The 22,948-nt window shown below is 35.4% G+C and overlaps 1 protein-coding gene across 1 annotated transcript in view; it reads left to right on the forward strand.

The window, feature by feature from the left end:
- Positions 1-22,948, forward strand: part of LOC120767342 (protein sickie) — a 460,987-nt gene that overhangs the window by 44,713 nt on the left and 393,326 nt on the right. The window lies entirely within an intron of this gene.

Genomic DNA, 22,948 nt, shown 5'->3' on the forward strand with positions numbered 1-22,948 from the left:
GGATCAAATCTTCTTCTCAGTTTTCAATAAGGCATTTGGGGTTAGAAATTTTTAATTGATTGTAAATATTTTTTTTAATTTGGTTCTTGATAATTCGTAAATTACTTTTAATTGAGTTTTTCTAAATAACAAAATTAGAAAAAAATTAAGGTAAATGTTAATTAAAATATTTTTTAAATTTAATTTAATTAAATTACTTCCAATTAAAATGAAAAATTATTCCTTGAAAATGTTTATAATTCCTATAAAATCTGGCGGAGCTTCTAGTTCAAACTATTTGGTAGATTTTTTTATACTATTTAAACAAATGTGTATACTTCAAATGAATTTTCAGTACTTTTTATTTTGAACCGTATGAAAGTGAAATTGAAAAGTAAATAAAAAGCTCACCAAAAAAAAACATTGTTCAATTTTTTAGTTTTTTTTTTATTAATTTCTGTGTTCTAAATGAAAATAGCCAGTCATTGATTTCTGAATAGTGGCCAGCGGTATTGCCTCAGTGCACCAAAACTACACACACATTCACATGTAAACCCAAACAATAGCAGAAGCACACTCACACACATACATACATTTCATACAATTGTATATGCTCCGCATAAACGCGTCTTTTTGGCTTTTCCAACTGGTCTAATATTGAATGGAACTCGCTGTCCACTGTTTTGTCGCCGCGCCACACAATTCCCGGCAGAATTTACATAGAATTTTTGTATGATTTGCATTTGTTTTGCACTTTTGCACTGATGCGTCAGTGGGAACCTCTAGGTACTTGTATGCGTGTATGGGTGTGTGTAAATGTTAGTTTGAGCTACTGTGCTGTACTATACCCTTGGGTTCATGGCTGCGTTTGCGTTGTTGTTTTTCAATTCACTTCTGCATTTTCACTATTTTGTTAGCTGATGACTTTTGGATTTTCGCCTATTGTTTTCCATGGCATGAAAGGCACTAAATACGCATTGTTAGCGCGTTGACTGCGCTTAATTAAAGTTTGCAGAGATAAGCGGGAGGGCGAATAATGCAAATAATTTTAGATGAAAACTCAAATATTTGTGTGTATTTCCTGTATAAATAGTACATAATGAAGTAGTGTATGAAATAAAATAAAAACTAAAATATTTAGCTTTGATTTGGAGCTAAATAAAGTGCAAAAAAAAAAATGCTTAATTAAAACAAATTCATTATGTTGATTAATCAAAATTATTGTTGCTTAGATATTTTTTGCAAACAACTTATTCAGAGATACAAAAGATCGTTTTAAATGGATTCGTCAGAGTTTCTTAAACCCTTTTAAATTCACATAACCTCACTTTTTAAATTTACTTATTAATTCCTAATAATCCTAAATCTAATAGAATGGTATAAGGTTGCTAATTGATGCCAAAATACCACTTTCCTTATTTTAGAAACCTACCATTTTGTAATAATTTAACTATATTTTGAAATATAATTGACAAAAACTCTTTGCTGTTGTTTAGTATTATTACTGCCGTTTTATTTGCTTTATTCAACTTAGAGCTTTAATTACACAAACAATCTTAATTTCGAAGAAAAATATATAAAAAGGCTCATTTTTATTAAATTAAATTTAATTTAGTTTAATTTAATTTAATTCTATTTAATTCTAGATTAATTTAATTTAATTTAATTTAATTTAATTTAATTTAATTTAATTTAATTTAATTTAATTTAATTTAATTTAATTTAATTTAATTTAATTTAATTTAATTTAATTTAATTTAATTTAATTTAATTTAATTTAATTTAATTTAATTTAATTTAAGTTGAATTTATTTAAATTTAAATTCATTTTATATTATTTTTCTAATTTTCAATCCTCTACCATTTATTAAAAAATCCCTCCTACTGCACCTCCGCTACATTTAAGTAATACTCAACTCTCCGCTTTCTCACTAAAAAATCCCAAAATAAACTTCCAGCGGGGCAATGTCAAAATATTTCCCCTGTTAACACTCATCGATGACGTCACAAATCAACCTGTTAAGCGCATAAACACGCGACTACAGCAACAACACTGAAGTTATGTAGACAACATGTGGTTCAGTGACAACACAAGCGCCAAACGTAAACGAACAGGAAGTCAAGCCGACAAGCACATGCCTAACCTAAAACAAAAATAGCAACAAAAACTGAAATTTCCCTTGCGCAAGCGGCGCAAAGGACAACAACCCTTGACCGAGCCGGCAAATGCACAGCTATGAAGGCTAAGGACACAAGCGCTAACGGTGGCAGTGTTTACAGTATGTGTGTGTGTGCGCTGTAACTGAAAATTTCCAGTGACTCGCCATAAGAGCGCGAGACACACACAAGCTCTCTCGACACAGCATATTTCCCAATTGTGGTTATTTCGGTGGAAAATGTTTGGCGTTTGACTCACGCAAATTTCCCTGCGGAAGACTTGCAGTCACAAACCATGGCTTTGCAACAGGATATTTCAGTTGCGGAGCGTCGTTGCCGGTAGAAGGACACATCAGGCGAAGACAAGTGCTCTTGCTGAAAGTTGTCGAAAGACTTTCGTGCGCCTGAATTAGACGTGTTACGAGAGCACAGTGCGCGTTTTGTTGTTTAAGGCGTAAGGACGCGAGTGCAAATAATTTAAAGCAAATATACTTTGTGAAAGCATTGATGAAGTGAAGTTGTGGATGATTTATTAAACAAAAGTGAAAATAAATAAATAAGTAATAAAAGTAAAACAGTGTTACAAAAAAGGTGTGTTTCGATTCTTTTTTTTAAGTGCTCTATGATATATCACAATTACCGCTTATTCCGTGAATTAAATAGTGACAAATATTATACTTTAATTTACTTTAATTCAATAAAATATTGACTGTAAAGTGAGTGACCACTATTTCAAGAAAGGGCAAACAATACTTTGTAGGCGCTTGGACTTCTTAAAAACGTTGTTTTGATAAGGTTCGAAAACTGGTTCATCCAGAGTCAAAATTGTACATAATTGCCCAACAAGTTTTAATTAGACGAAGGAGATTTTAAAACCAGTGTGATATTCCGAGAACTTATACAGCTTTCCGTTTCATTTGTGTACTGAGTTTAGATGACTTTTTAAGGAATAGGTAGGTAGGTAGTTAGAATGGCTGTCTGTTGACGCACCTAGGTTTTTAGTTGGTCCATAGTAAAACCACCGATACAAAAATCTACTCAGTCTATAATCTCTTCTCTGAATCACCTTGTGCTTCTGTAACGTTCCTCAGTACAAAAAGTTTTAAATGTGCATCTTTCAAGCCTCTTTTCCTTTACAAAGCTTTTAATTCGCATAGAATATGTCTTATTATTGAGGAGACTCTTAATGAATATATGTTACTGTGTTCAATTAAAAACTCCCGAAATTTATTTTAGAATCATTGCAGTTTGATTAAAGAGGCTTCGAACTTTTCACAAAAAGGGTATCTGTAATTTTCTTAATTTTTAATGTTAATTTCCTAGTTCATGTATATTTCATATCTAAGTTAATTTTACCTCTAAAGTACCATTATTTCTTTGATCATATTTGTGTAAGAGAATAATATGGTCACATCGTTTTAAACTAACTCCAAAGAAAGTAAAAAATAGTAGATGATCATTAGGAAACTGGTCAGCTGGCCAATACGCTATGCTATCCTTGTTTACAGTCAGTTTAGAAAACAAGATTTTTGCAAAAAAGTAGACAAATTAATTCTATTTTATATAATCTTCAACTTTTAATCGTACTAAGGTTAGAGTCTCCAAGTGCTTATCAACTGGTTGCTGGAGACAATTTCGCTTTAATAGCAGCTTGCGAAAATTGACCGCCTCCGTTTTTTACCAATAGAGACAAGGGTTTCTGTGAGTGTGGCGTTATGAAATTGCCTTCAAATTGGTAACAAGTTATCAAACCGGTGCATATTTGTGAAATAAAAAGTTAAAGCATATTGAGTTGAAAACGTTAAAGCATACCTTTAGGATTGTATTAAAAAGTGCTCAAATTTGTACGGAAGCTATTAATGCTTTTCAAGATGCATATTTGACCTAAATCGGAGCATTCTAACTGTGTTGTGCTAACTGTGCTTTTTGAGTGCAAAAAAATACAGAAAACATTTTAATAAACCTTTTAGTGTATACAAAATTTTAATACTAAGCACAATTTGGTTCGCCTGAAGGAATGCTACATTTTTATAGATCTTAAGGGGCTATACCAGTGTGACGCATGAAAAATTAGGCGATTTGTGGTGAATTTTTTTAAGAGAAAGTACGCAGTTGAATATTTCGAACTTCTTTGAACGTAATACGGTATATTTAAAAATTTTTTTTTACCAAAATATTGCAAAATAACGGAGTTATGAGCTGTCCTCCAAGGTGCCAAGAAAAGTGCCAACTGCTGGCATTATTCCGGTCGAATGAGTAGCTGAAACAAAAAAATGTGAAAAGTTTTTTAAACTTAAAGATATTTCCTATACAATGACCTACGATCTTTGAAAAATATCAAAAATATACAAAATGGCCTAATTTTGATGAAAAAAATCGTTTTTCGTTGGTAAAAAATGGTAGTTTTTTTAAAACCAAATTGACAATTTTCAACCAATCGAAAACCAATCAAAGCGTAGATAATTGTATAGTAAATGCATTCGAAAGTACTCAGTTTTAATTTGATCGGTTAATTTCTCGTTGAGTTGTGACGCCAGCAAATTCTGAAAAATGTTATTTAGAGAAAAATCCTTTTAAAGTTTCACTTATATACATGTGTTTGACCTACGAGCGGTCGCTCTTTAGAACGCTGCCATCCAAAAACTATTCAAGATACGACCGATTGCACTGGATCTTTATGGAAATATAGGCTATCGAAAAAGCAAATAAATTTTTTTTTTATTTTTTTTTAAGTGTCACACTGGTATAGCCCCTTAAAGGAAATGTTGGACTAGAGATTTCCCAGTAGTCAAATTTGGTTATGACATATCGTATCGATCAGTAAATTTTCATAAAGAAACATGAAACAAATATTAGACCTTTAATACCTGGAAAATATGAATGAGTTAATAAGTCTTACTTTAAAAAAGAATCTCATTACAACAAGGATTTGTAGAATTGTTGGTATCCAAGAAAGAATTATCACACCTTTAAAAAATACCTCTTGCATTGAATAGTTCAGAAAAAGAATGTCTACATATCCAACATCTTACCAAGAAAAAGAGAAATTAAAAATGGCCTGAAAAAAAAATTAACAAATAACACCGAAAGCTCAAAAAATATGCATACCTTGAAAATAAATTAAATTAGAAACATATTTGTTGCTCTCCAAACTTTTTATGCACATGCTTACTGAGCAAATTTGCACCGAAAAATAACCGTTTTATACAACGCCCGTAAACATGTAACGCGCTAAGACACTGCAGTGAAGTGATAATCAAGTGTTAATGGTAAATACCTACTTACCAAGTGTTATACCCACAAAACCAAGAAAAAAAAAATGTGCGAAGAAGACACAACACACAGCGTCGCGTAGTTTAACGATATTTTAAAACGGTTTAATGGCAGACTGGATGCAGCACAACGCGATATAGCCGAAAAAGCGAAGTACACGTGTGTGCACCTCGAATTATGCTACAAAAGTGGCAAAGGAGCAGCTTATAGCCAACTCTGTAGTGTCATTTTGTGTTATCTGTGATTTTTTCGCTTTATTTTTGGCTGCTCTATAAGAAAACTGAAAACGTGCGATAAGCATGCAGAATACTAGTGTTCTCACACATACACTTACATGCTTACATATATGAAAAACACAGGTCTTCCGCGGCATTTGAGACTTGCAACACCTGCGCCGCCATAAAGTAGGCAAGTAAGAACTCAAATGTCTTCACCACCTCGACCGCAAACTCGCCCAAACGACGTAGTCGTGGCTTAAGCAGCCGAAAGCCATAATCATAAGCTTTTAAGAAATATACTATATAAATCTGTGTGTGTGTGCGCTTTTATAAACATAAAATTTTCGTATGTCATACTTAAGTATATATATGCGACCGCTGCCATTTCCGTTTCCGCATTGTAGTCCATAGCCGCGCGTGTGTTTGTGCGCGTTACACTTCATAGGTGTTTGTTGTTGTCGTCGCCGTTGCCGAGTCTCATATGCCGGAATGCAGGCATAAAATACAATACAGTGAAACAATTGCCAGCGCAAAAAGTGCGCTCAAGTGTTTTCTACTTTCGAAAGTCATTCGTCTTTATGTGCTTTTACTGCCCGCCAATGTCAAGCCGCGTGTCTTCCCACCCAGGCACAGCCAGAAAGTGCAAGCAAAAGTGTTGTTTTTGTGCTATTTTTTTTCTGTGAAAAAGCGAAAGCTGCATTTGCAAACGAAATGGCGAAATAAATGTGTTGCTGCTTTGTGGTTTTGTTTATTTTATCTTACTACCTTTTAGTCCTTGCAGTGCCGTTATGTTTCGCTGTCAGCGCTAATGTGCGCTTAGTAGAAGCTACGTGCGTTTTGGGTCTCGTAAGGCAGTTTGTAAGCCATGCGCCGTTTTTTACTGCCTGCTCTTATCCGTTTTCTTTGTCTTTCCTTTCCTTCTTTGCATTTTATGACGGTCGCTTTCGGCGCCTAGTGGTATGCAATGAATTTTATTTGCGGTTGGCTTATTACATATTACAAGGCGGTGTTACCAAGGGTATTGTTTTTGAAAAAATATTTTGTTTGAAAGCTTAAATGGTATATAAAATGTAACAATATTTCAAATAATTGCAGAAAAAGTACTAGAAATGAATTTGGAGAAGCATACCTTTAGGTGCATATCAAAAAAATAAAAATTATTGGAAATTGTAACCTTATTTAAGAATGTTGCTAAGTTTTTTTTTCGCATATTATTAAGTTTCATAGCAAAGGAATAAAAAATGCGAAGCTAAGGCGCGACAGTTTTTCATTCAGATTTGGAGAGAATCTGATTTGGCAAAAAAAAAACTGTGATGGCAACTACGTAAATTATTTCTCCAAGCGTGCTTTTAAGTACTGTCAAAATTTCACATGTTTCTAAAACTTTTTTCAAATAAAAGATGGTTAACCAAATAAAAACAAAACTTTTTAGAGCGATCTGCTTTAATCAACTAGGGCCATCCCGGGCCGACTCTAAAGAATTGTGATAATTTTAGCTTTTTTCCAAAGCTTTTATTTTTCCAAAGCCTTTATTTTTTTTTTGATATAAAAAAGGGTTATTTTTAAATGTGATTTGCTTTAACCTTCCAGGTATATAATTATCCCAACCCGACTACAAGGAATTGTAATAATTTTAGCTTTTCCAAAAGTTTTTTTTTTTTAAATTCGGTTTTTGGTTGTGGATACTTCCGTGAGTTTATTGTGACTAAAGTGACCACTGATTGGTAAAATAGGATTTTAATAATCCTTTTCTTAAATATTAAGTTTGGAAATAAAATATTCAGTCCAGTTACTGAATAGCTTTCCAGTTTATATGTAGAGTCCCCAATCATTGTATCCACTTAGTTCCTACTTAATATGCAATCACCACAGAATTTTTAAATTCTGCGACTGTAAGCTCTATTAAATTTCAAATCGTCCATTTCTCTAAAATAAGTCAACTAAGCCGAAACAGCATTTTATTTATTTTGGCAACAGCGATCAAATCAAATATTGAGCTACTAAAAATACGCCTTTCAAAAATATTATCACAAATAAAAGACAATGCCACCAAAATTACAAAAACCAATAAATGCGAGCTGCAAAGAGTGCCAAAAACAAAATAACAGCGCAGACAAAGACGACAAAAGGCAAAAGCGTCGAAAGGCAAACAGTCTGAGACAAAGTAAGAGCAAAATTTCATAATAAAAAATAATGTCTCGACCGGATTAGTGTAGACGAACGGGCGGCGTTGTCAACTACTTTGTAATTCCTGTAGGCCTCAATGCGCTACAGTTAGTCGAGCTGCCTATGCATGCATACGTATTAGTATACATGTAGGCGCTGATGCTAAACACATGTGGCAGCTCAATTATCCCTTCTTGCTTCATGCCCACTGATACACAGACAGCCTGCACACTCCTTTACATTTGCGCAACATTCATGCTTCAACACAACACGCTCGCTTTGTCGTTTACGTGATCTTTGCTACTTATTACGTTTTAGTGGCACAAGCACCAAAGTGGCATTGTAATCGCGCCGCCACTCGGCATTGCTGTGTTTTTGTTTGTTTACGCTCGAAAAATGCGAAATGTGCGCACACAAAATTGTGCCACAAAACACTGAAACACCGGCGACAGCCGAAAGTATACTATGTATTTTATATTTAGGGCGTGCGAAATGTGTAGGCGCCCGCAAATGTAACTGCCTTGGCTGCTTAACATTAAGAGTTGTAATAATAATAAAAATAATAAAGAGATTTCTTATTTGTGTACGCCACATTTATTTTCTATTTGCTCTTCGCTGCTTGCTGCTTGTGGTCTACTCGCTGGCAATTGCCACGTACCTACTTTTAGGCGCACAAGTGTTGATTATTTGTTGTGTTGTGTTGTGCACGCGAAACTCGGGCGCAAAATAAGCAATGAAATGTGTGACTAGAATGTCTTGAAAATTTCGCAACCGCACGTCGTTGAAATTGCCTACATTTAGGCGTACACATAAACACCTACTTTAGTTTTGCATTAGTGTTGTTTTTAGCCTTTGCGTGGTTTCCTTTACAAACAATGTAAGTAGTTATTTACGTACGCCACAAAACGTGTCTGGCAACTTTTAATTGTTTCACATCGAAATGTTTGCTGCCATTGTGGAAATCAAAGTGCGCTATTAGGCGTTGTAACTGCTGTTTCGTGTTTGAGGTGTTCTCGTGCAGGCTGTGTATGTTTTGTATACAACTTTTATACAAATATTAAGAAGTATTTGCGTTTGTGAAGACAGCGAGTATTTTATGGCATACCTTTTGGCACGCACGTATGTCAAATTTATTTCAAATCTCATTATTTTTGGCTAATTAAATTTCTGGCATGCCATTAATCTTTTTAATGTATAAACAAAAAAATGGTGTGACAAATTATTTATTTTGGTGAATTTTGTAATACTTTTGGTAGAAAAATATGACTAAAATATTTTTTTTTAACTGTGGAGATTTAATAATTGTCGCTGACACCGAAAGAAAAAATGTGGTTCAATTTTAGTTGTTGCAGATTTTTAGCTCACTTTTATATAAAAAATAAGGTTGAAATAAATCTAAATTAATTTATATAATACTATTTTTAACTTACTAAATAACAATAAATTTAGAATTAAGCAATATTTATTTTGGCGCCTAAAAGTATTTTACATAGAATGTAAATTTTTGTGATCATATACCACTTTTAGAACAAATATCTATTTTTTTAGTAACCAAGTTTTATCCACGCATCGAACCAAATTTTTCATTAAATGTTTTAAAAAGCGCCTAATAGCATATATGTTGAAAAACTTATGAAACCTATTTAAAGGTGTGCAACTTCGATAAATGTATGAGTTCATTATTTAAGTAAAATTTGAGGATTTTTGGTCAATATAGAAAATTATTTAAAGCGTCCAGTTACAGTAGTGGCCCGCTAATCCGGATCAATTAAAACCGGCCCCTATCCGGAATATAGGAAATCCGGATTACCAAAGACATAGAACTATGAATTATGAAAAAATATTTATAAATTTCTGTTTATTTATTATAACAAATAAATCACATGTTCCAAAAAAACAAAAAAAACTTAAACCAATAAAGCATAAAAGCGAATGTAGTGAATAATAAACATGTGATCCGGATTAGAGAATACGGATAGAGAATGTCGGTTCGGATTACTAGGGACATAATATAAATTTTCAGTTTTTTAACCCTGTCCGGATTACAGTGGAATCCGGATTAGGCCATGTCCGGATTAGCGGGCCTCTACTGTATTAACATTAATATATTATTATTATACTCTTATCATGGCATGATATATCGATCTGAAATTTCCCCCCCCCAAAAAGCAGCCTTTTGTTTGACAAAATGCTATCGACCGCCAATATCGGACCATTATCAAATATAGCTGCCATATGAACAGAACAACAAAAATCAAATCCCTGTAAGGAAATTTTTTTTATTTCGCGAGCTATCTTCACGTTTGTAAAATATCCAAGAAAAATTGCTCAGATCAGATTGCTATAGCATATACAGCTGCCATACCAACTGATCGATGAGAATGATTTCATTGTATAGAAAACTTTTTTTGTTTGCGAGGTGTCTTCACGAAATTTGGTACAGATTATTGTCTCAGGCAACTCTACAAGATCCGTAGAAATTGCTCTTATCGGATCACTATAGCTTATAGTTGCCATATAAACTGAACCATGAGGTAGCATAGTATATGTTATTATCCAAGACAATACTACAATCTCTGTCTTTACTGTTCAGATCGGATCACTGTTGCTTATGGCTCCTATACAAGCTGTCTAACTAAAATTAAGATAGAGACCTTTTTTCAATGTTATTGTTTTAAAAAATGAAGCTGTGAAGAGTTTTGTAAATCCAGTTTCTAACCTCACCTTCACTTAAATGCATCTTTAAATTAATTCATTTATAACGCCTTTAAATTAAACTTATTTTCTAATCGCATTACTTCAAGTTGCCTTTCAAATATATGTATATAAGCCTAAAGGCTGACTTTAAAAAACCATAAACCCACAAAGCTATAAATTTCCAATACATTTTTATATCACTTCTAAAATGTAGCATACCATTTCATCAGCTTAGCATTTCAAACGTAACTCAAAATAAATCCAATGACTTTATAGCAGCTACAAACACAAATCCATTACTAAGTAAAAGCGCATAAAAACCTGCATTGAAATTCAATTTATTTAGTTACAATATACAACCCAACCATAAAGCAAGATGTAGCCGAGTGCAGAGGCTGTTGTTGAAAACACGAAAAAAATGTGGAGTAACGCAAACACAACTAACAATTAAATCGCAGCTATATATAGTAGCATACAAGCAGGCGCTGACCCACACACATTCAACCACGCACGCATAGAAGCGCCTCCACATATGCGCCAACACACTCAAAGGGCATGTTTGTGCTTACAGTGCTCGCCTAACCTACACAAAACACTTCCGCATCGGAAGTATACACCCGCCCACGAAAAAGTGCCGCATTGAGGCGGCAGATACTGTGTAGCGGAAGCCCGCCTGTGTACGTAGAATCCAAAACAAACAAATAAAGGCACAAATACAAACAAGTGGCGATGATGTAGGGAGCGTTTGAAGAGGACGTCAACGACTGACTGTTTGTCGCCCCACATATGTTTGTTTTATGTGTGCGTGTGTGTGTGTATTTGTGCCCAGAGCATATGTGCGCTTATTTGTGGCGCAAAAAAGTGCTGGGCCAAGCGGAAATTAAGCGCCACTCCTTGCCCTCTGCCTTTCAAACTCGGTTTGCGCAACAAAAGCGCAAAAAGAATTGCTAAACAAACTCTTCAACATGAGTACATGAAATGGGCGTAAACGCTCGCATTCCAGACATTCGCATATTCTCATATCCGTCGCCATAAACGCATGTATGCGCTCACATCTCTGCATTGGCATGCGAAAACAAAGAAGACTACACACATAGCGGTACAAATATGCTTTCTCTTCCTGCTTTAAGCCCCTATCATCTCTGTGTGCTTTGCGATTGAAGAATGAGGCTGCTTTCAATGTACCGTTAAATCGCTCGAAAATGAAGTGAACACACAAAGAAGAAAGTGGATAATTTCGTTACACATTGTCATTTGACCTCGTTCTCAGGCAGCAGTGCTCAAAGGATGGGGAGACGGCTGTAAGAAAATCTTATTGCGTTGCTTTCTTTCAGGGCGCTCTCAAGATATGTACAAAATTTTCTTTTCTGAATGTAATAAAATGGGTTAAACTGTTATCTAGATTAGTAGTTGATTGCTTGGAAAAAGGAGCGCGCCAACAACAAAAGCAAAGTTTAGTTGGTCAAGTAAATAGAGCGCTGAAAATAAGGACTGGCAATAAGGAGAAATATGTAGTATATGTATTTTTTTGCAATTATGTAATTTTAAGACTTAGTTGTCTTGTAATTTTCTCAAAAATTTGGTTGCTCTATTTAAATTAGCTATTCAAGAGAACCCTTAATGTAATGCAATGGTTAGCTTTTCAAGACTATTTATAACTGAAACTATTAATAACTGAAAAAAAATTATTCTAATAATTTTGGTTACCTGGCTATCCATATTTGGATACTTTGAACTATGACTATCAACAAAATCCTTAAACAATACTCTCGTGTAAACAGTTAGGAAATACCATGACTAAATGTAGCATATCCCAAGGTGCATTTTCATATTCCAGGAAAGTCTTAAACCAAAACCCCACAAATAGGAGAAAAATGTGTGATTCATATATCCAGTAAAAGGAATAGAGGATAATAGTTAAATAAATAGGTAGAATGCTATGATGTTAACTGCATAACAAACTACAAAGAAAAAATAATAAGATGAACGAACTTTGATAAATTGTAGATCGCTCTGATCATAAATCAAAATAAATACTATTTATATAAGTATGAACAAATATATGTTTTTATAGTTTTTGTAATTATAGCTTTTAAGTTACATACAATCGCTACCCTTCTTTAGTTACTTTAAATCAGTGCTATCCACAAAATCTATAAATATATGCAATGCTCTCGTGTTAACAATTAGGAAATACCATAATTAAATGTAGCATACCTTTGGACAAAGTTCTACACTTAAGCACAGTCCCAAACCAAAATCCACAAAATAACTGAGATGAGAGAAAAAAATTGCAATTAAACCATAATGTAAAAGTAAAGGAATATAATAATTTTAGAAGATTTTTATAATTATAACATTCAAAATACCCTGCTTTCTTTTAAGTTACCTTGATGCACTACTGACCATATAATTCTTAAATATTTGCAAAACTCTCTTACTAAGAGTTCGAAGATGTCATAATTAAAAGTAGCAAACCTTTTGGCAGAAACTTTAGTAATGTCTCAAACCAAGTGCATAAAAAAAGGGTTTCAGAAAAGTTAGTGATTAATATATCCACTAGAAATAAGAAAAAACAATAACAGTTTTTAAATTTTTGGAGTTCAATAAATAGTAGACCACTGTGAGCATAATTAAGTGCTGGTAATAATAAAAATTGACTTATATATTTATATTTACCATTTTTAAGTTACTTGTCTTCGCATATTACCTTGATCCACTACTATCGACAAGCTTCCTAGATATATGCATTTGAATAGTTAGAAAAGATGATAAGTAAATGTAGTATACCTTCAGGCATATTGTGCGACTTAAGCAAAGTCCCATACCAGCTCCCGCAAAATCAAGTGTTTAGAGGTTTCTTAGTGAACTGAATATTTTAGTAAGAACAATAATATTAATCAATATTAAAGACTTCATGTCTTTGATCAAAAGAATTTCAAACCAATATATATTTAAGAAAAAAAAGTAGGACATAACTCTTTGCTAAAATTCATACATATTGTCTGCTGTAAATCAGAGCCATAAATGGAAAAAAAAAATTTTACATATTTCCTTCCATTTTGTTTAATATGTTTGACATTTCTCCCCTACTATAATTTATCATTTAAATTCGTTTAATTAAATAACACGACTTCAGTGCACCAAAATAATTTAAAAGTGACAAAGGCAACTAAATTATAGTTATTCATATAATTTCTCTTCTATACACACACTAAAATTGCAGCATGCCTGCAGCTATGCAACGAAATTGCGGCACTCTTTCTGCATCCTTCGCAAAAAATACAAAAAGAGACGAAAAATGTACACGTTGTTAACCAACACTGTGGAGGCCATTATAAATGCTACGCTAAGCTCATAACTCGCACCCAAATACACTTTTAGCACTACTGCTAAGCAATAAAGCCCAAAAGTATGCTAGAGTAATCGTAAAAAGTGCTTTCGAATATATTCGCAGAGTCACTTTGCAGGCATTGAAATACATTTTCGCTTGCAAATCTAACAAAATACCATAATGCTTGCGCAGAGCGGGTGAAGCGTGGGACCATCGGAGTTTTGTAAGCAAAATGGTCCGGCTAAAATTATGAGCTCAACGCGTGCCCATATTCAGGCGTCATCCATTACCAGTTTTGTGCGTTTCTCCATTTGTGTGCGCTTCCGTTTTAGTTTTTTGTGTTTTCTTTTCCGAAATCCTTCTTCTTTGCCGGCTTCCGCTCAGGCAGTGGGCAGTAAATTATGACTGAAAATATTTACTTTGCAATTTTTGTTTTCTTGCTTTTTGCATTTCACTCAATGCTGGCAGGCAAGGACACTGACACTGCGTTAAACTGGCATGCGCTGGGGAAATTTTTGCTTGAGGGCTTGCACAAATTTGTCGACTTAGTTAATGGGTTTTGACAGGTCCGCTGCGCTGCAGTTCTAAGTTATGGACACAATTATTTGCGAAGGCATTTCGGTAGAGTAAATTAAATATGCAGAAAGTATGATGCAGCCTAAATTTCTCCTTAAAGTTTGGCTTTGTATTGTAGTTGTCTTTAGAGCCGAAAATTTTGTAGGAAATTTTCATTTCATAGCATGTTTTTAACTTTTTTTGTAGCTTAAAGACATTGTTGCTCGTTAGAGCGCTTTCAATTAGCACTAATAAACCAATAAGTACAATCATTGCTTATGCGCCCTAAAGTATGCTTTTTATAACATTTTGTTTCAACACACAAAGCACAAAGGAGCAGCGCACAAGTATCCTCAAGCAATTTCTCTACTGTTTCTTTCTTTTTGCCGCTTTATTTCAGTTCAACTCTCCTTTACGAGCTGCTCTCAAATATTTACCTTCCTTTGCACACTCTCATACATTCAAAATCTAGGTCGCCTTTATAGCACCGCTTGCTCGAGTGTATATGCATGCGTTTACATATATACATATATTTGTGCGTGTGCTCCAATCTTTAAATAGAGTTGTAAAATATTTAATATAATGTTGGTCCATATGTATCTGCAGCTTTAGCTTGCAGCTTCAGCTCATTTAATGCGTTTCTGGTCCAATTGCATATTTTATGCGAATCACTGCCAAAATCCTTTATTCTAATATCATTTGGTTAGAGCTAAGTTGAGCTTCAGATCTCAGTGGTGTATGCATAATTTAGCAGCAGCGGGCATTTATTTACATTTTTATGAGTTGCTTGGAGAGCAGTTAGGATTATGTGCAAGATTTCGGTTAAGTGGTTATATAAATATGCGTGTATACTTATATATGCTTGTTAAGCACACACATGATCAAAGAATAACCTATAATATGCAAGTATAAGTACATAATAAACTAGTTTTACTATGTTATATGAATATAAAGAGAGTTTGTTGCATATTTGAAGCATACATAAAGGCGTTAATTCAGAATACGAAATTTCTTTCCTAATTAATAGAAAAATAGAAATATGTTGCAATTTTTACAGGCTTTTCTTGAAGCCAACTGTACTCCGTTAAGGGAGTTTTGCATTGACCGAAACAAGTGTTAGTTCGATGGTGCAAGGTCAGGACTACATGTGGCTGCATCAAAGGACTATATGGTGGACACTTCTGAGCCAAGCGCTACCGGTTTTTGGCGAGTCATCACAGATACCAAACACATCTAGCGTTGCCCTGATGGAATACCTAGCCCTTTCTGTTGATCATTTCGGCCCGTAATTTTCGAATGCTTGCATCCATCTCATCAGTTGTTGACAGCAAAATGTGGAACCAATCGTTCGACCAGGGTGAAATACCTCATAGTGGATGATTCTTTTCCAATCCCACCAAACACTCAACATAAACTTTCGAGATGTCAGTCTTGGCTTTGCAACCATTTGTTCAGCTTCACCACGTTTGGACCATGATTTTTTTCGCATATTAATGTCGTATTTGATCCACTTTTTTCACGTTTACTCAGCTAGTGCATATACACAAGTGCTATAGCTCAGCATATAATCCTTAACTACACTTACCATTTTCAAAGATCTTTCGTCTTCATATTGCCAACAATTTCTGCAAAATTTAAATTTCTGCGTACTTTAAGGAGCGAAACAACTTGCAAAAGCTTTATAGTGCATATTTCTCAAAAATCAGACAATCATACTCACATATTTACGCATAATTATACACACAAATACATACTAACAACAAAAAAAAAACTATAGCATAGTGGCACAGTTGTTGTTCGCCGCTACTGGAGCACTTTCAGCGCTTTCATGTCACACTTAAAAGCAGTTCGAAGTTTCTGCTGCATTTCCTTTTTGCGCGCGTTGAATGGAGTTGAGCTGCTATCAGTTTTCGGTTGATGTGCAGCTGCGGTGGCAGCAAAAACAAAAGAAAAGTGAGTAAATTTGCTGTGCTCCTCGCCACAAAAGTTCGGTAAGATTTTGACACAAAACCGCACAATGCATTTGTAGCAAGGCAAATAAAAGCGGCAAAAAGTAAAGCAAAAGTGTTAGACAACAGAAGTGGAAAGAGTTGAATGAGCGCCGAAAAGCATTTATACATGCTATTGACAGTAGCTGCGCTGAATAGTTGAGACCTTGCTACGAAGTGTTTGTGTGAGTGTGTGTTTGTAGATGCTGATGTTTTTGGCGCATTGTTGGAAATGTGTCTACAATCTAGTAGTGTGCGCTTGTTTTCTGACTAAAACTTTAGCAACTCTAAGTGCAAGTTTTAGAATCTTCATTAAGTGACGAGCTTTTTAATCTCTTTCACTTTTATGTGCTGCCACACTTATGCTCCGCTTTAAATTTGTTTACTTTGAGAAATGCGTTTTTCAACTATTTTACGGTTCTTTTTCACCATTTTTGTGGTGGTTTTATTTCGTGCTTCACTCTGCTCTCTAACTGTTTACACAGCTTTTCACATGGCTGACCAATTGTATTTGTATTTGATGATTACAACTACTGCTACTCTAATGTATGTTGACCGTTGCTGGTGAGCTTTCAATGTTGCACAGTGTAAATACCAAGGATTGTGACATTTGATGAGTGCTGCTCGTTGACTCTAAGCACTTGTCCCCCCGACTTGCCCCCGCTTACTTGCTGGCTGGCGATGAAAGTTGACACAAAGTATTGCATGAAGCGAAGTAGTGTATTGCATTAGATCTAGTGTACTTACTACTTCATGGTTACAGTTGTCATTGTTTTGGTGTTGCAAGTAGCATTTGTTCAGTTAACGGCGAAGTTGTGATGGGGAAATGCTGAAAATAAATGTCTTTAAGTTGGAAATAAAAGGAAATCATACAAATTTATTGCATACTTCAAGGGGTATTAGTTATTTTTGGAGCGAGTTTCTTCTGAGAGGACAGTTAAATCTTAAATTCTTTAGTTATAGCTAATTCAAGTAAATCTTTTTGAAGATAATTAATTTTCTAAATGAATCATAAATTCGTAACTTTTTTCATAGAGGTATAATGTAATATAACATATTTTGAGAATTCCTTTATATAATTATTATACTCGAAATTGCTCAAATTTTTCATTGTTAAAAGAAAAATTATGGGCCTGACCTTAAAACTGTACCATGTCAAATATTTTTCGAGAATTTCATTATAAAATACTAACTGTACTCGCTATTGATCATATTTTTAATAGTAAATAGAAAAGTTATAATCCTGCGCCTACTATATTACATTTTATGAAAAAAATTAATATTATAAAACATATGTTGCAAATTTGAGTACAAAATATCCATTTTACTCCAAATAGTTTTAATTTCTATTAGGAACAAAACATAGCGTCGTGCGCCTGAACTTATACTATATAATATGAAACAGACAAAAGATAATAAAATATATTTTTAAAATTTCGATACACCCTTTTCACTCGAAATCGTTCATAATTTCCGCTGGTAACAAAAAATATGTCATGCGCCTAAAACTATACTTTGTTTTACGAACCATATTTGACTTTTAATATCTATGTATTCCTACATACATATAACAGTACTTGCTACTTGTATGAATTCTCGTTTGAAACAAATTCCAGCTTATGTTTCTTAGACAACTTTTTTTTCTAGCAATTAAAGCGCCTGAACGTATGCCTGTCACCATTTCAGTTCTTATCTACACATAATTTTTTTCTCATACCAAATTAAAAACTATCTTAACCTGAACTTGTAATACACACTAACCTAATTTCTTAAGTAGTTAACTCATATAATTACAATAACTCATTGCTGCGCCTAATTGTATGCCATTCTTCATATAAACTTCACCGCCCCAAAAACCAGCAATCTTGCTGCTCGCAATTCAATTAAAAATTTACATTTTAATTACAAAAGTAACGCGAAATTACAACGGCCTCGAAGGTAATGACAAAAGTTCTGCTTTCATCGCTCAGCGACCAGTTCGCTGTACAAATTGCTCTCTCTTTCATTGCATATTACTTTGCCCATTTCGTTTTTCAGTTTGCAGCTCATTTCATTGCCATTTAAATTCATCATGCGCCAACAATTATGCAACTTGTTGGAGTTTATTAGCGTGAAAAAAGAAGAAAAAAACGAAACAGCGTGAATCAATTTGCTCGGTTGTCTTGCCAATTTAACTTTCTCGGGGAGGGCTGGTGCGCAATGTGGTTGACGAGTGGCTGGGAAATAGCAAATTTACAACTTAATGCTAGACTACATACTTCTAGGAGCTACCACATACAAGTACAATACGAATGGTTGGTTCGGCGGGCAGCTAGCAGCGGTTCCTGGTCGCGCGTTTCGTTGACTGCCATTTCGGTTTACTAATTAGACAATTAAAGCTATCAGCTTTGCTGAGTTAGTAGCACATTAAAGTTGGCTGTGAAATAGTGCATAAGTTTTAGGCTTTACGCGCTGGTAGGAGCATTGGTGCTACTTTAATGTGGCTATAAAGACTTAATGTCGGTAGAAAAACAAAGAAATGTCCAAGCGGAAAATGTAATAATAGACATCTCTGCCTTTTGGTCGCAAAAGCGTCTTTGATCCGAGGAAACGTACCCTGACCCGCAGGTTTCATTTACCTGTATAAAATCAAACGAGCTGTCTTAGTTCGTCTCTAGCTGAAGCTATTAGATTCTTAGAACGTTTTGTATAGTATTCTCGCAGAAAAACCCTTACTTGTCGAAGACCTGGCGCTTGCTTCCAATCACGTATTCTACTGGTATTTTCCCGTTTGCGTAGTTCCTCTTGTCTGTTGTCAGGAGATTAGCTCATTTCTACTGATTCCTATATGACCAGGGATCCATTGCATTGTTCTATTACTAAGGTACTTCTCGAGGGTGGACTCCTCCCATGTTTTTCCTGCCCAGCGAGACTGAAGCTTGAAAATTTTTGGAAACCTACCCATAGGTCGTGATAGTTTGATACGTGGTCCCAATACCAGCTAATATGCTACTATGAAGGTAATCCTCAAGGCTGGAATCCTCCCATTTACCTTTGCTGCCTAGGGAGACTTGACTCCCATTTTTATGTAAATCTTCTTGGTAACGTTGTTTCTAGGAAGGAGTGCCAACGGCAGATTTTCTCCAATGGCGCTCCGTTTTTGAGCGCTTATTAACCTGTCCTCTTATGATAGCTAGGCTGCAATGAACTTTTTTGCTCTCATTTCCTCAACGATATGGAGTGGAGTGAGGTCCACAATCTCCTCAAGTGGAATTCACGTGCCCTTGAGCACACATAAAGATGAAAGTTTGGTGTTGGTAGAAATGTTTCGCAACCAAACCTCTTCAGCTTTCACTGTTTTCTTCAAAATTATCTCATACCTACTAAATACAGTGTTGTAAGGAAAGTTCTAATAAGCTTTTCTAGGAGCCCCAAAATCGAAGTTACAGAGAATTTGAAGTTATATTTAACTTGTTTTGGTTCTACCAAAGAGCTTGACTGTGAATTCTTTCTTCTTAGTGAGGACTAGTTGAATTTGCGAAAACATGACTTTTCTCCCACTCGTGGCCACGCAAACCTTACCACACAAAGTTTTCAAGTATTGTGCATATTTGACGACATTTTATAGCGCTACCTTTTGTAGTATAGACAATTTTATTTAGAGATAAGTTAATGATATGTTATTAATAAAAAAATATTAAAAATTAAAAACAAAACACATTCAAATATATATAAATCAATCGAAAGATAGTGAGCCTTACAAAATGAGCTCGAAATGTAAGAAATTGATATGCGATGAAAAATGTATATGAAATTTTTCATTTTTAAATTTAATTTCATTTACACTATATTTCAAATTATTATTTTTTTTTTTTAATTGAAACACAAAGTTTAGTAGGTGTATCACTTTAAAACAATAAAATCACCCGCTCTTGTATAAGTACAGAAAAGCTAATTTGTGTTTTACTCATTAAACGTAATAAATTGAAAACTATAATCATAATTAGATAATATAGTTTAGTTTACTTATGCTTACTAAAAGCAATAAAAAAACAAAATTGAAGAAAATCCCGAATGAGCAAAAAAGTCTGAAAAAAATAAGAAAGTATAGAGGTAAAGTTTGCGTGGCCACGAGTGTAGATTAGTTATACGCTTAAATTTTCTCAAGTTTAAGTCTCAGCTCTTTTCATTACACAAATATGTTTTTCGCTTATAAGAATGTTTCAATGTTTTCTGCATCAACAAATAATTTAAAGTGAAAAAAGCAACTTCACAAAAAAAAAATAGGCAATAATCATATAAATGAAGACAAAAGCGCATGAAAGCCAGCAAAAGCTTCGACGAAAGCACAATAGTACTTTACAGTTACTTCAGCTGCCTAAAGGGTGAAAGCCTGTCAGCGATTGCCGAAAAAGCCGTTAGCACTTCCATCATCCATACAATTTCACGGTCTACTACTGTTTTTTTACTTTTTCGCTGTTTCAAAGCAAATACAATAAAAATCCATTAACTCTTACATTTTCTGCAACCGTTTGAGGGCAAAGGAAAAATAAATGCACGGCAAACGTAAGGGTGGAGGCACATAAAGATGAAGATTTATGAAACCATTAATTTCATTTTATTTAACGACACAGTTAGGCCAACAAAAAATACGCAGATAAATTAAAAACCAAAAGGCCAGAAAATAGTGAACAAAGTGAAAAGTGATAACGAAGGGAAATGATAACGAAAGAAAGCACTGTAACTTAGCGCACAGCACAAAAGCACTGACCGATTGTTTGCTTGGTCAGTAGAGCGTGAAAATGTGAAGAATTTGCATTGGTCAAAATGAAAAATTTCTTAAAAAAGTTTGCAGTGAGTGAAACCTGAAAGAATGTGAAACGGAATTGCGCTTGTGAAATCATATTAAAATTGCACGAATACACAAGCAACATAAAACAAAAAAAAATTACAAAAAGTAGTGAAATAACAGCAATAATAACAGAAACGAGTTATGAAAACTCAAGCGGTGCGGTCCACATAGGCGCATACAACTGCAGCAAGCAACACTACAACACACAACTACAACAGAATGCTACTCAAAAGCATGGAAATACAGTTAACCCCCTCCAAAAAACACCTACCCACCCCACACCTCAAGAAAAATTCCACAAACAACTATTTTACACTAAATGCGATGCTCAGTGAGCTGCAGCGGACTCAATCTGCTTGTAATTACTGGCAACGAAAATGTCTAGCCAACACCGACGACCTCCATCAGCAACAACGCCACATGTAAACGATACGCAAAGCAACGGCACAGCGAGTGAGCATCAAGTGAAAAGTGTTGATGATGATGAAACAGTATTAGTGGAAGTCACAGCGTCCGTCAGCAAGCATAGTATCCAGAGCACGGCTAGAGCCAATAAAACACGAAGAGTTGGAGATAAAGTTTGTGACACGCCGCAGACGAGTGACCAACACGAAGTAAAGGATAACAATAACTGCCAAACAGGGCGGCGAAATACTGTTGGCAGCGGGAAGTCGGATAGCACAGCCGCCAACGAAAATGCCAGTACGCTAGGTGTGAGTTTAAAAACATCAATCTACGACTGGGACTCGCCCAGCTCGTGTACCGGCACAGTGAAAAGGCGGAACCGACGTCCACACACAGTTGCAAGCGCATCCATCCAGCTGCCACGCGGCTTGGGTCATGCGAACGTACAACAGAATGCAGCTTCCGAAAACACCGCACTCTCAGTGAAAGCTTTGACGTCTAAAAGAGCTGTGGCGAACACTGACCAGAAAACCACCGAAGACAACCAAGTAAATATTTGTGATAATAAACGAAACAATAATGCAATTAATAAAAGCCAACAGTCTGTGGCGGAGGTGAGTAGAAAGTTGCGACGTCGAACGATACACAACGGAGTAGCGGTAACACCGCCGCCACTACGTATACATAAATCTGCTACGAAACTACAAAGCAATATGCCGAAGTCACAACGTCAGGGAAAAGAAAAGTCAAATAAGCTGCGGCACAGCAAGTCCTTAGCAGGCGCAGATCGCAACGCAAATAATGCTACGAGTGCGTCTTCGCCCACTGGTGACTTCAGCGGCGATCATAATCCCTTAACAGCGTCACTACACTCGCATAACAGCGCGCCCGGCACAATACCGAAGTCTGCTGGCGCGTCCACATTGCATGCTTCGCAACCGCATATCAATCGTAATCTCTGCAACGACTCATTTACGAATACGCACGAGTTTCGCGATGATCCGAACGCTATACGTGACGCTAACTACATGGAATTAAACTTCTACAATGGTCGCTATACAGGCGCTGACTCGACGCAATTTACTGAGCTCTTTTGTGACTTTCCCGTGAGCTATGAGTCGACGACTGTCATTACGAACTCACAATTCGCGAAATGCGGTCTATCGGCGCAGCACTCACCACAACCACCGCCTTATCGTGAGCCACCGCCACCGACGCCGCCACCGATCTCGCAAATGCCAACGCGCGATTCGCGCTACCTCGCAATGCAAACCTCTGGCGAGGGTGGTGTCTCCCTGTCGGCACCAGCGACACCGTCGCGCGGTAAGGTTGTGCTCAGCAAGAA

This window comes from Bactrocera tryoni, chromosome 2 (assembly GCF_016617805.1).
Source record: "Bactrocera tryoni isolate S06 chromosome 2, CSIRO_BtryS06_freeze2, whole genome shotgun sequence".
NCBI lineage: Eukaryota > Metazoa > Arthropoda > Insecta > Diptera > Tephritidae > Bactrocera > Bactrocera tryoni.